Source organism: Vombatus ursinus, unplaced genomic scaffold (assembly GCF_900497805.2).
Source record: "Vombatus ursinus unplaced genomic scaffold, bare-nosed wombat genome assembly UNPS02007612.1, whole genome shotgun sequence".
In the NCBI taxonomy this organism is placed as follows: domain Eukaryota; kingdom Metazoa; phylum Chordata; class Mammalia; order Diprotodontia; family Vombatidae; genus Vombatus; species Vombatus ursinus.
The window spans coordinates 12,079,952-12,094,380 of record NW_020947390.1 but is presented as its reverse complement, the minus strand read 5'-3'; positions in this window follow the sequence as shown (position 1 = coordinate 12,094,380).

The following is a 14,429-nucleotide window of genomic DNA, read 5'->3' as shown; positions in this document are numbered from 1 at the left end:
TGTTACTGTGTACAATGTTCTCCTATATCTGTTTGCCTCAATTTGCATCAATTCATATAATGCTTCCTGGGTTTTTATGAAATCATCCCCTTCATCATTTCCCACAGCACAATAGCATTCCATCACAATTACATGTCATAACTTGTTCAGCCATTCCCCAATTGATGGGTATCCCCTCAATTTCCAATTCTTTGCCACCACGAAAAGAGCTGCCATAAAGATTTTGTACATATGGGTAAAATCAGATAAATTTTTTATTTAACTTGTCCAACAATTAAGAAATGGTGGACTATGTTAATTATATATGAATGACAAAATAATATTATGCTGTAAGAAGTGAGAAAATAGATGATTTCAAAGAGACATAGAAATGTTTATATGAACTGATACAGGGTAAAGGGAATAGAACAGAACAATTTATGCTGTAATCTCAACATTATAAAAATGAAAAACTTGGAAGACTTTTTATAAACTAATTAATAATGAAATGAGAAGAATCAGGAGAATTTATACAATACAATACTATGAAGACAAACAACATTGAAAGCTGTAAAATCTGTGAGCACTACAAGGACCATCACACCAGAGGACTGATGATGAAACATGTTCTCCCTGAAAGAGAAGTAGTAGATTTAGGGATAGATACACACACACACACACACACACATTTTTGTATAGCCACTGAGCAAATTCATCACAAGTTGTTTTTTTCTTCCTTTAATGTAGAGGGGAAGGTGAGAGGGAGAGAAAAGAGATTTCTGTTATTTTTTCTAAAATAATGAGATAAGGAATGTTACAAATGTAAATTTTTTCATGCAGTTTCAGACACGACCATTCCATTATTATTTTTATTTAGCTTTTTTACTTGCATTACTCCCTATCATGGAAATGGAAGTAATCTGTAAATGTTTGTAATATAAAAACATAACATATGAGAATTGCAAAAATATGTTTGTAGTCTTGAAATTCTTATTAGAAGGAGCTTCAATGGAAGGACAGGAGGAAGCAATCTGTTTATATAGATCTGGTGAGTCTGACACCTAGGAGAGTAAGAGGTACAAAGAGGAAGAATAGCACATGAGAATTAGTAATTCATGGAAAACAATATCTAAGAAAACAGGCAAAAAAAAATTCCTGACCTCAGATTTCTCTAAACAAGTACACAAAGTATGGATAATAAAACAGAGTGAATCTAAGATCTTAATGCAAAGAGGCAAATTTTATTTCATGTGTATCATAGAGATTGGTAGTTTGAGAATCATGACCTTAATAAAGCTGTAGAATGGTATATTTTACTCTTAAGGAGTAAAAGAAATAAAAGGGGAATTGGACCAATTTTTATATTAAGAAGATCTTACTCATATGGCTAAACCCATAAGCTTAAGTTGAGAAATAAGATTGAAAGCATCTGGATGATGATCAATTAAAGAAAAAGCAGAAATAGTATTAGTATTGGAATATACTACAAACCACCCAGACACAAGGAAAAGTCAGATAAGAAGTTTGAGAAACAAACCTGATGTGGCATATATGAAGTCATGCAAAATATTTGCATATTGTTAATTGTCCACTGCACATTGTGGGAGGAAATAAAGCAAGAAAAATAAAGAAAAAATATGTTTCAGTCTGCACTCAGAGTCCATCAGTTCTCTCTCTCTGGAAATGGATAGCATTTTCATCATGACTTCTTAGGAATTGCTGTGGATCATTGTATTGAGCACAGTAGCTAAGTTATGGGAGAATATCAATTAAATACATAAATATTGGAACACATTCAGCCAAAGCAGAAAATGTGATGAGTTCTTGACTTGTCTTAATGGTAATTCTATCCTTCTAAAGACAAAAGAATACTTAAAAGAACTGAAATAGAATAAAATAGAATTTTGAGTGTAAGTGACCTCTGCATCGTAAAATTAGTAAAAGAGCATGGGAAAGTTGGGCATTGTCTAGGGTTATGCTGACATATTTAGCAATTGACTCTCTGCAAAAATAAAAAAGTATACATGATACATTTTTAAGTTTAATATGCATTATTAACATTTTCTCCATCACTATTTTAACCCTAGGCAATCAACAAAATAGTAAATCAAGCTCTGATTTGGAGTGTTTGTCAATTTGAGGAGTTTAAATGCTCACATTGAAAACTTAACAACCAACTCTCACAAACCAGTTTGAGCTGGATCCAGCAGACCTCTAATATTGTCTAATATTAACCCTTGTTTTTGGGAGAAGAGATTTAAAATGCTTCAGAGAAAGAGTAAATATAATCTAATTATCTGATATTTTGTAGGAGAGAGCCCAAGGATGGGAAGCTTTGAAAAATGACACTCTGAAGACATGAATAGAAATTACTCTGATTATGAAGAAAAGAAAAAAAAAACGGTTACCTAAAAACAGAAATGGCTGGAAAATAAATTTATTGACCAACTTAGTTGTTTTTTTTTTAATATTGTATGGAAAATGGAAACCAGTGCAGTAAACTGAAAATGAAGAGCAATTTTACAAAAGAATTGGCAGCAATAAAATGAGCTAAGGCTGGCAAAATTGCTCAGAAGAGTAAAAGGAGTGTTGTTTTGTTTTGTTTTGTTTTTCTTTGCTGTGTTGAGAGGTAAAGAGCATCAAAGAAGGCCTAAGATGGCTGTTTTAGAATGAATGGGGTAAGGATAATGGAGGAACTTCCACTCATATTTGCTTCTCTTTTCCTTTCCATAGAGTATGACATTTGAACTGGAAAGAATAGGAAAAAAAACCTTATTTTCTAAAAAATAGTTTCTACACTTTCTGTTTTATTGATATGTTTTCATCACAAATGTTTACAAATAGCCCTGACTTGTGAGAAGCCTTTTGTAACTAAATAAAACAGTTAAATAAAGCTAATGATACAGCAATGCATTTGAAAGCACAAGCAACATTTTACACCTATAGCACACCACCCATCTCTCATTGCTAAAATAATAATAATACTGGGGCAGCTAGGTGGCGCGGTGGATAGAGCACTGGCCCAGAAGTCAGGAGGACCTGAGTTCAAATCAGGCCTCAGACCAAACACTTGACACTTACTAGCTATGTGACCCTGGGCAAGTCACTTGACCCCAATTGCCTAAAAAAAACTATTAGTAATAATAATACACCAGAAATTTGTTTTGTCCCTTCCCCTCCCCAACCCATTGAAAAATAAGGAATAAAGCAACAGATGTGCTGTAACAAATGCACAGTCAAGCAAAAACAAATTTCCCCAATGGATATATATATAAAAATATATATGTCTCCTTCTACACTAAATGCATCACCTCTCTGTGATGCATAGTATATCACTGGTCTTCTGAAATCATGAATGGGCATTGTTTTGATCATAGATCTTGCAATTTTCCAAGTTGTTTGTTTTTAATGATAATAGTTAGCATTTATGTAGCATAGTACCTTAAGGTTTGCAAAGCACTTTTCAAACATTTTCTCATTTAATCCTTGCAACAACCCTGGGAGGTAAGTGATTGCTTTCCCCATTGCTTAGATAAGGAAACTGAGTCAGATAAAGGGTAAGTGACTTCTCCAAGGTCACATAGATAATTTCTGAGGTGACTTGAAGTCTTGGGCTCAGATTGACTGTTCTATGCCACCTAGTTGACTTAAGTAGTACTTTACAGTGTCATAATTATATAATTTGTTCTCCTGGTTTTGCTCATTTCTCTAAATTTCTCAAAAGTGTTCATTTAATTTTCTTGTCATTATAGTATAAATTGTCCTATTATTGACTACTTCACTCTGCATCAGTTCATATAAGTCTTTCTAGATCTTTTTGAAATTATTTATATCCTCATTTCCTTCATCATAATAGCACTCCAACACATTCATATCCTATAACTTATTCAGGCATACCTCAGTTATTTGACATTCTCTTAGTCTCTGGGTATTTTTTGCTGCCATGAAAGAGCTAATTTAAATATTTTTCAGCATAATGGATTTTTTCCTCTTTTTTTTGGTCTCTTTAAGTATAAATCTAGCAATGATGCAGAATATACATTGTTAAGTATTTTTTAACAATTCCAAATTGTTTTCTAGAATGGTTGTAGCCAATTATAGCTCTGACAGGGCATTCATGTGTGTTTTGCCATAACCCATCCAACATTCATCATTTTACATTTTTTTCATCTTTGTAACTCTGATGAACATGAGGTAAAATCTCAAAATTTCTTTAATTTGCATTTCTTTAATTACTAGTGATTTGGAGCATTTTATTCATATGTCCATGAACAACCAGATTTGTTCCTGGAGAACTATCTGTTTTTACCCTCATCCATTATAAAATCATTCTTTTTCTTATAAATTTGAATAAGTTTCTTATATATCTTGAAATGAGACTTTCAACAGAGAAACTTACTATACATATATTTTTCTCAGTAAATTGTGTCCTTTTTATCTTAGTTTTATTTTATTTGTTTGATCAATTTACTAATTTTATATAATTAAATTGCCCATTTTATCCTCAATGATCCTTTATATTTTTATTTAATCTTGAACTTTTCTCCCATCCATCAACATGATAGATATTTTTTCCGTGTTTCTCTAATTTGTTTATGACGTGAACTTTTACATTCATGTCATACTGAGATGTTGGTCTAAACCTAATTTCTTCCATACTACTATCCAGTTTTCCCAGCCTTTTTTTGTCAAATACTGATTCTTTATCAAAATACCTGATACTAGGGTAATAGATAAATTTGTTTCTATGGTGTTGTTGTTCAGTTGTTTCAAACGTGTCTGACTCTCCATGACCCCATACGGAGTTTTCTTGACAAAGATACTAGAATGGTTTGCTATTTCCTTCTCCAGACCATTTTACAGATGAGAGAACTAAGGCAAAGAGGGTTAAGTGACTTGCCCAGGGTCACACAGCTAGTAAATGTTTGAGGCTAGATTTGAACTCCTGACTCCAGGCCTGGCATTTTATCTACTGTGCCACCTAGCTGCTCTCCTGTCTAATTTATTCCGTTGATCAATCTCTGTATTTCTTAAGCAGTACCAGCTTATTTTAATAATAACAGTTTGAGATCTGTTACTCCCTTTTGTTAGGCCCCTTTTGTTTCCATCTAGTTTCATTATTTCTTCTGATATTCTTGATCATTTTTTTCTCTTTTGATGAATTTTGCTATTGATTTTCTAGTTCTATAAAATAATAATTTGATTGATTGGTATAGCATTTAAAAAGTAAATTGATTTACGTAGTATTATAATTTTATTTCATTGGTTTATCCTACTCATGATCAATTAATTTTGTTCCATTTTAAGGTCTATATTTCTATAAACATTTGTTTGTTGTTATTGTTCAGTCCTTTCAGTCATGTCTGATTCTCTGTGACCCCATTTTGGGGTTTTCTTGGCAAAGATACTGGGGTGGTTTGCCATTTCCCTCTCTAGTTCATTTTTACAGATGAGGAACTAAGCCAAACAGGGTAAGGTGACTTGCCCAGGGTCACACAGCTAGTAAATTTCTGACGCCAGATTTGAACTTATGAAGCAGTGTCTTCTTGATTCCAAGGCCAGTGCTTTGGAATATCAGAATTTACTTCCTATCTGTGCCCCTACAGAAAAGTTGAAAGATGCCTATCTAGTTCTTGCTCTGGATCCACAGTGCTATAATTCACAGTACTGGTGGAAGACGTGATTTAGGTTAGCTTCTTGTTGCACTTGATTACTGCTCCACTGAGTTTAGAGGTTTAATCCAGGAAATCTAGCCATTTTGTTGGTATTTCCATCAGCTACCATGTCTGGATCCATGGCTCCCTGGAAATACTTAGCAAATTTGCATGTATTCTTTCCAGGGAACAAAGTCTAAGTTTCTATGTGTATCCCCTCTCCTCCCTTGGGCCTCTTTTTTCAGTTCTCTAGCTCGGTCTTTCCTTTCTCTTTTAATGACCAAGTAAAAGTGTGTAGCCTAGGTGTACTAACTGGTCAGAAGTCAGTCAATCATCCTTAATGTGATGTTTGTTGAGCAATAAAATTCTACCCAGAGGAAGGATAAGTCAATGAGAGATTCAGAAGGGTCTTGCCATTCCTCTCTTGAACCTACTCCCTGAATCTACATGGAAATTTATCTGTAAATTAGAGCAAGATGATAGGATATTAGCTAAAAAGGGAATCAGGGCAAGGATGGCCTTTTACTCTTTATGAGAAATGAATGCATCATGTATGCATAATTGGAGGGAATATTCACATTGATGGGATTACAGATCTACTGAGGTATTAACATAGAAGAAACTGGAATACTTTCACAGGTTGATTAGAAGGATTGGTAAAGAAGGAGCTTCAAGGAACATGGTGGGTGATGAGGAATGATTAATGGAAATGAGACAATGGAGAAGACAGAAAGGGATGGGATCAATTAGGAAATAAAGGTGATTCTTTTGCCAAAAGGAGGTCTGCCTCATCCCTTAGAGATAGGAGAGAAAAGGGTAAGAGCATGGCTAGGTCATCTTATAGGTAAAAGAAAAAGTATAGCACAAGAGAGAAAATATGTCTGGTAGTTCAAAAAGGCTCATTTCAAACTTAATTATAAATGGCTCATCTTAAATTACATATCAAGAGAAAGGGAAAGGCCAAAAATTTTCTAATGTATTTTCAATTTAAGAATAAACAATTCATTTCCTGAGTTACTAAGGAATATAATATATTTTCTTTTGCTGTCCTATACCTGCTAACATATTTGAATATACATAGACATAAATAATGCAAAATGATGTGAATAATTTCAGTAAGAAAACTAGCTAGGCACGTTGTCAAGATAAAAATTTCAATTTCAGGGGTGTGATTGAGGCACCAAATTACTATGGTTTATTCAGAAAGTAAGGTTCCATGGTTATGATTAAAGTAAAAACTGCTAGCATTGAAGACTCAGTTACATGAGTTAATATTAACTCATGTAACATGTAAGGTGTAACACAAAACAAGTTCAGCACAAATTTCTGACCTCTAGGAGTTTAGAATCTAAAATGTTCAGTCAAGCAATAAGTGCCTACTGCGTGCCAGGCCCTGTGCTTTGTGTAGGGATGCAAGAAAGGCAAAAGACAGTTCCTGTTTTTAAGGAGCTCACATTCTGATGGGAGAGACAACATGGAAACAACTATGTAAAAAAAAGAAGATATACACAAAAGATAAGTTGGAGATAATTATCAGAGATAAATAGATGTACTGTAGAAGATGGGAGTTTAGCAGAAACACAAAGGAAATCAAGGAATAAAAGAGGCAGAGATTAAGAGGGAGAGAATTCCAGGCATGGTGGACAGTGAAAAATGCCATGAGTTAGGAGATAATTTCTTGTTCAAGGAACTGCAAAGAGGCCAACATCACTGGATCTCAGAATAAGCAGAGGTGGATAAGGTATAAGAAGACTGCAAATGTTGGGTGTGGGGAGGTTATCAAGGGCTTTGAATGACAAAATGAGAATTTCATATTTGATCCAGGAAGTAATAGGGAGCCACTGAAATATAACACCAGAGCATATAGGTGATTTAATAAGGTGAGGAAGGAAGGAAGGAGTAATGAAAGAAAAGGGCTTCTGTGAAAGAAGGTTGTATGGAAGAAAGAAAAGAACAGAAGAGGGAGGAAAAATTGTGAAAATTACTGAGGCTGGAGTGAAAGGGGATAGGAATTGTGAAAAAGGTTAAAAATGAGTTTGAGAAATCAGAATTTGGGAAGACTTAAGGAGATATTCAAACAAGAGAAAAAGAAGTACTCAAACTGAAGAAGGAGAAAGGGCTCACACTGAAGGAGAAGGATTTGAGAAAATGCAGAACTCAGAAAATATAAAGAGAAGTAAGAGAAAAAGAAAGAAGTAATAGAGAGAGAGAGGAAGGAATGAAGGAACAAAGGAACGAAGGAAGGAAGGAACGAAGGAAGGAACGAAGGAAGGAAGGAAGGAAAGAGGGATGGAAAAAGAAGGAAAAAAAGAAAGAAACAAAGAAGAAAAGACCTTACATGCAGAAGGATGTAAAGGGGAGGAGGGGAAGAAAAGAGAAGATAGTCGGTTAATATGGCAAGTGGTTAATAAAGCAAGGAAATAACGTGGCTCTGGCTCTCAAGGTGTTAATGGAGGGTAGGGGAACTCACAACTGCAAAACTGAAGACATCCACAAGCAATTTGCCATAAGTTTTACAGGGGAGCTACTCGTGTTAACAACAAAGAGACAAGGATTTCACTTCCACCAAGTAAGGAAAATATGAGATATTTGTATTTCTACCTAAAACAAATGAATAGTATATGAATTCAAAGTGCTAGTTTTCTGAGAAGAAGATGAGATCAAATCATTTCACTCCTTTATCCAGTAATGAGGGCTTTAATATGAAAATAAAAAAGAAAAAAGTATCTGAAGGGGCAAAAGAGAATCCTGCCCTGTTATCAAAAAGTTACTTGATGGAAGAATGTACTACAGAGGAGAAAGGGAAGAAAACTCAGTGAATGCTTGGGGCTGACCCTCCAAGAAGGAAACTGCTGTGAGCACTCCAAGAAATGATTATGTGCATAGGTTGTCATATACTTTTCCAAGAAACCAGTAGAGGTGTGAAGAATGTTGGTAGTAGTGGTTTCTCACTCTGCAGTCAGAGACCCTAACTCCTGACCCAGTCCTTGTGAGTTTCTCACAAAGAATGATCACTCCTTAGGCTCAGGCATGATAGAAGATGTGGTGGGAAGGACATGTTCTCTGCTATATTCTCTGGATATTTTTAAAATGCAGTCTCTTCAAATTACACTGGGTGTGCACACACAGGTAATAGTGTAGACCAGACACAGATGATCGGAACATCGTCTAGCATCAATTCTTGACCCATAACTGGTTGACAAATGTCAAACGTGATGAAAGGCCTTGAGTCTACAGCATATTAAAGAACTGAGCCTGTTTAACTTGGAGAAAAGAAGACTCAGCAGGATCTGGGAGGAGGAAATCTGATAACTATCTTTATATATTTAAAGGGTTGTCACATTGAAGAAGAATTAAGCTTCTTCTATTCAAATCAGAGGGCAGAATAAAGAACAATGGGTGGCAGTTGTGAAGAGGCAAATTTGTGCTTGATACCTGAAAAAAAATCTTCTAATAATTCAGGTTGTCAAAAAATGTAAAGGTCAAGAGGTGGTCAGTTCCTTCTCCTTTGATGTCTTCAAGTAGAGGTTGAATGAACACATGTTGGGTATATTATAGTGGCGAGGTGATTGCTTCCGCATGTATAGTTTAGGTTAAAGGGCCACTAAGGTCCCTTTCCGTTCTCAAATTCTATGATCCCATGATTCTTGGAAACTTCTTCCTCAATGCTTATTTGTTCCTGTTATCCTGGGAACTTGGAAATCTGATGATTTCCCTTATGAACAGCAGGTGGTTGTACTATGTAAACTTTGAAGGGCCAGACCATTCTCTAGTGCTATTTCATAGAAGATCAGATTTCCCAGTCTCTCAACTACTTGGTATGGTAATTCTCAATTAGTTTTCTATCTCATATTTCACCTGGGAATTAAGATTTCTTAACAAGACTCCTAGCTGACATTCCTGGGAGTTAATTTTAGCCTTATCAATGTGCTTTTTCTCCTCCGCTTCTTATGAGCTAGCATCATATTAACATATTTAGCTTTCTTATTTTGAGTCTCTACATTATTTCCATCTTCCAAGGTTCCTAAGCTCAATGAACAAGCAGCCTTGTTAGCCTGTTGTCTAAGTATCAACAGGTATGACAAAAACTCTGAAGCATTTTTTTCATGGCCCTATATGCATACTAGAACAAACATGTATAACTCTGATGAAATTTCTGTTTAATCTTCAGAGACACTCACATGCTCCACAGTGAGTGAATAAAACACTCTTGCTGTGGGTCTCCTTAAAGATGATATGTCATAGTTCTAGACATTTTGAGCCTTCTCAAAGATAGCACTTCTGTGGTTAGCTTCCTTACAAAATCCCAGCTTGATCAGAATGGATCCTGGAAGGAAACCCATTCACAGAGAAATATGCCTTCCGTTATTCTTTGGCTATAGTAGCAGCTTTCTGCTTCCTGGTGTATGGACACATGTATCCTTGGTAAAACTGTCACTATCAGGATTTCACTTAGTCCTTCCTATTCCCTTTCATCTCCAAAAGCATGCTAATCAACATGCTCTCCAGGTAAACAATACAAAAGAAGATCTTGTTCTATTGAACAAAATGAACATAGGTCTTATTACATACACACATCTGCTACCATCTTGGGACAGTAGCATCTGTTATATATCAGCTCCTAAATTTCTCTTTGGTCCAAAATCATCATTGAATGATTTCAAGGCAATGCATCAAGTCTTGGGTAGTACCAGTATATTCTTGTACTTCATATTAGATCAGGTACACTCCAGTATGGAGACCAATTATACAGCTCCAACTTTTACTTTTTTTTCATAGTAGAGTAGCCTCTCTAGAGCAAAGTTTGATTCTCCATGCATCAAATTCCTTTCTCTAGATGATCTCCATCTTACAGCTTCTCTCATGAACAATAATAATCCAAGGCAATCAGAGAAGCAAAGATTGGTCCAATGCAACATTGATTTCTACCAATGATATATATTCCACAGGTTTATGATTCATTAGCCTCTAGAAGAGACTATCTTCATCCATGTGGGATCTTCATGACTGGTAATATAATTAGGATTCATAAACAGTTTAATTCATGTAAAAATATCAACTAGTGAACTGCTGCCTATATGTCATTCAAATGGAAGATCAAAGGAGTAGGCTGAAAAAGAGAGGGGAGGGAGAATGAGAGATAGAAAGTATAGAAGATAAGGAAGCAGAGGAGAGGGAAGATTGTTAGAAGAGGAAACAGTAGCCCTGAAGTATCAAGACTGATGAGAAAGTTTCCCTGTTTATTTCAATATTTTCATCATATTGTTTGTCCTCTGTTCATAAAGAGGACCATATTTCTGCTTGCATTGACATTCAACTTCTTATCCCCTAACCCATGACTAGAAATAAGAATAAAAAACTTCATCATATATATATATGTATTTATGCATGTATGTATGTATGTATGTATGTATGAAACATTTCAGTCTTGAAGGAAACTAAAACCATTTGCTGAATTTCTAATATTTAACATTTATCACATCAGACATATTTAGCAACAATTTACATGAACATATGCTTTTTATTGTATGATGAAAATCTACTATGAGTACTGGAAAGTGACTTTTTATGACTGATTAATAAAAGCAAACTCACTGTACTTATTAAGACAAAAATGACTCAGCTACCAGCTGAGTCCTGCTCCTATGAATGAATAAGACCCAGAATTGTAAAGCATCTGAGATAAACCAGTGTTTATGAAATGGATGCCTGAGTTAGAAATCTGACCTGTTATGTCCTGAATAATGGTTTCCTTTTTAAATAAAAGTTTAGCATGTGGTTATATAATAAGATTCAATTAGAAAATAGCATCTGGGAGGACTATGGACACTATATTTGTCATGGAATAATTTTAAAAAAGAAAAAAATTAAAAACAATTTCATACTAATCAGAAAAAAATTAGCAAGTTTCCTTGGATTAAAAAAAAAACACAAGAGGAATTCTTGGATCCAATTGACCCAAGAACCACCACCAAAATTACATACTAAAGTGATATATTTTAAATTCCTCTTTTAGATTTTTCTGGAAAGATCAGAGAAGAACAAGATGGATTGCTTTGGGGAAATTGCAAAGTTCTTGTAATGGCCCCAAACATATCTCTGAAATGAAGGTTTATCTTTTTAACAACAGTATTTTCCCAATAGGGTTACATAAATGTGACTTATGGAACACTGTGGTATCTAAAGAACTAAGGAAAAAATTAGTATAAACATTAACAAACAAAAGCACTAACAAAAAGAATTGTGAGGAAGTAACGTAAAATGTCATAAAAGAAATGTATGTTTTTAAAAAATGAACTTGTCATCAAAATGAGGGATATGCAATAGCTAAACACAAAAAAAGGCCCTCATAAGTATATTGGGTAGACCCTCTGCTTAGAATAGAATATGGAGGGTAGCTATTCAGAATAGGCTGGCATGGGTGGGTTGTGATATGTATCATTGGAAGGAATGCCCACATCATTGAAATTCCAGATTCACTGGAGTATTGCAGACATGGATTTTTATCACTTAAATTTATCAGGTATTTGCACTGTTGAACAGAGAAGCTTCATGGTAAATGATAGAAAGGAAGCCTTGAAGTCAGAAACACCTGGATTCAGTTCTTGCTTTTGACAAACACTTGTAGCATGATCCTTGGTAAGGCATTTACTCTCATTATTTGAGGCAACTCTAAGTTGAAGAGAACTTGCCACCCTGCACTGATAGAGGAAGTTTTCTCACTTGGAAATTCTCTATATTAATGAAATCACAGATAGCCCTTGCCCCAATTCATGCATTGTGAAATTTTAAAATGTATGACTTAAGAAAACATGGAAATCCTTACCCCATGTAAATGACTATGACTGCAATATTCTCAGGCTGTTATAGTTTAGCACTTATAATGAGATTCTGGTCTATAATGTTGCCTACAAGAGACAGTTCAGTGCAGCAGATAAAAAGCCAGCATCAGAGTCCAAAAGACCTTGGTTCAAATCCTGTTTCTGTCACAGCAGCGTCACCATGGCAGAGCTATTTAATCTCGCAACACTCCCAGGCAGTTCTCTATGACTATACCTTGCAGGAGAGTCACTAATATGAATTCACTGGTTTAGGATGTTTTCACAGCAGGAGTTCCCTACTCTGAAGATATCTGAGGTCCAGAATCCCCCAGCAAAACAAAACCCAAAACATCATCTTGCTGTAGCTTGAAATGACTTGTTCTCCAAGTGAAATAATTAATTTATTTTAAATAAATAAACATTTATTTGAATAGGATAGGAAAACAATCAGTAGGAAAAGTATACAACATATCTCAATTTCTCCTACCAGGCCCAGAACTCACTGTCCTAGGTTCCATATAATGTCTTCTCATTCATATTTCTTTGAAATACAGACTAAATATTCCTCCTTCCCATTTGTTTATGGCACATACGAAAAATTCTGCAGTGAGGTTGCACCATAATCTGCCCTGCACACTCTCATAAATTTTCCAGTTTTCTTTCAAGCTGAGTAAGTCCCTCATTAACTCTGAATTGTAATGCAGTCCATGAGAAGAGCTCTAGCCCTCTAACATTAGTTATCCTGTGAAAATGATCGAACACCACCTTGATTTGGTACTCTCATAATTGGTGGCCTGTAATCCAAAATAGAGATGGCTCCAAATATCTGTATTTTAACTTGTCACTTTAATGTAATAGCAAGGCGCTCAGCTCTTCATTAATATGCTCACTGCCTAACTGCTCTAATGAGCAATTTGAAGAACTGTCTGGGCAGATCAACGAAAACCTCAGCCGAGAACACTGGGTATTTGGAGATGAACAAGTTATCTCAATGTTTTCGGTTTCTTCTGTATGGTATTTATGGAGACAATTTGAAAATAGTAATCTGCAGATACCATTCCCTGGAACCAAATAGTCTGCCTGAGCTGACAAGGCACTGTGTATTGATATATAAAAGAATTTGTTACCCAAACAATACAGACTTAAGGAGAGGATCAAGAATAATTCACATGTAATTGTCACCCTAAGGTTCCCAAGGCATTTACTCTGTTCATAACAATTCTGTGAGGTACCTGTGGGGAAGCTTAATTCTCCCCATTCCACAGATTAAGAAAGTGAAGCTGTGAAAGGTTAAGTACCTTGCTCATGTTCTCCTAGCTAATAAGCACCTATTCTGAATTGGAACCCAATTTTCCTGACACAGCAAGCACCCCATGCACTGAATGGGTGATTTCATTCCTCCCAATATGATAATGATCATTTATTTTTGTTCCTGGCATGTAGCAGCTAGTGAGGCAAGAAAGGCTAGGTACCAGGCCTGGAATTCATCGAAAGAGACATTTCCCAGGGAGGGAAACTCCCTGTATCAACTCAGGTTGGTAACTCTTCTACAACTTGTGCTTCTAGAGAATTACCTAGAAAACTGAGAAGTTGAGTGATTTGTCCAGGATTACACAGCTACACATGTCAGAGGTGGGATTTGAACCCAGGTCTGTTTATCTTCAAGGCCAATTCTCTATCCACTATACCACAATGCCTCTCTATCAATATCATAGAACATACTATGGAAGACCTTGGTGGTCACATACTAGATCAACCATGTTGTTAAGGTTTTATTTCAATAGTCACTCATGAAGCCTAAGATGACAGGCAAATTTGTGTGTTGTTAATAGAAATCTGAGAATGTGTTGGAAAACAGGTTTTATCAGAAGACATAGGTCAGAGCTGTGATAATAGATCAATGAACCATGCCTAACAGACCAGAGATTCTGTTCTTTGAAGAAGCTAATAAAATAGCAGCAGATGTTGACATTGT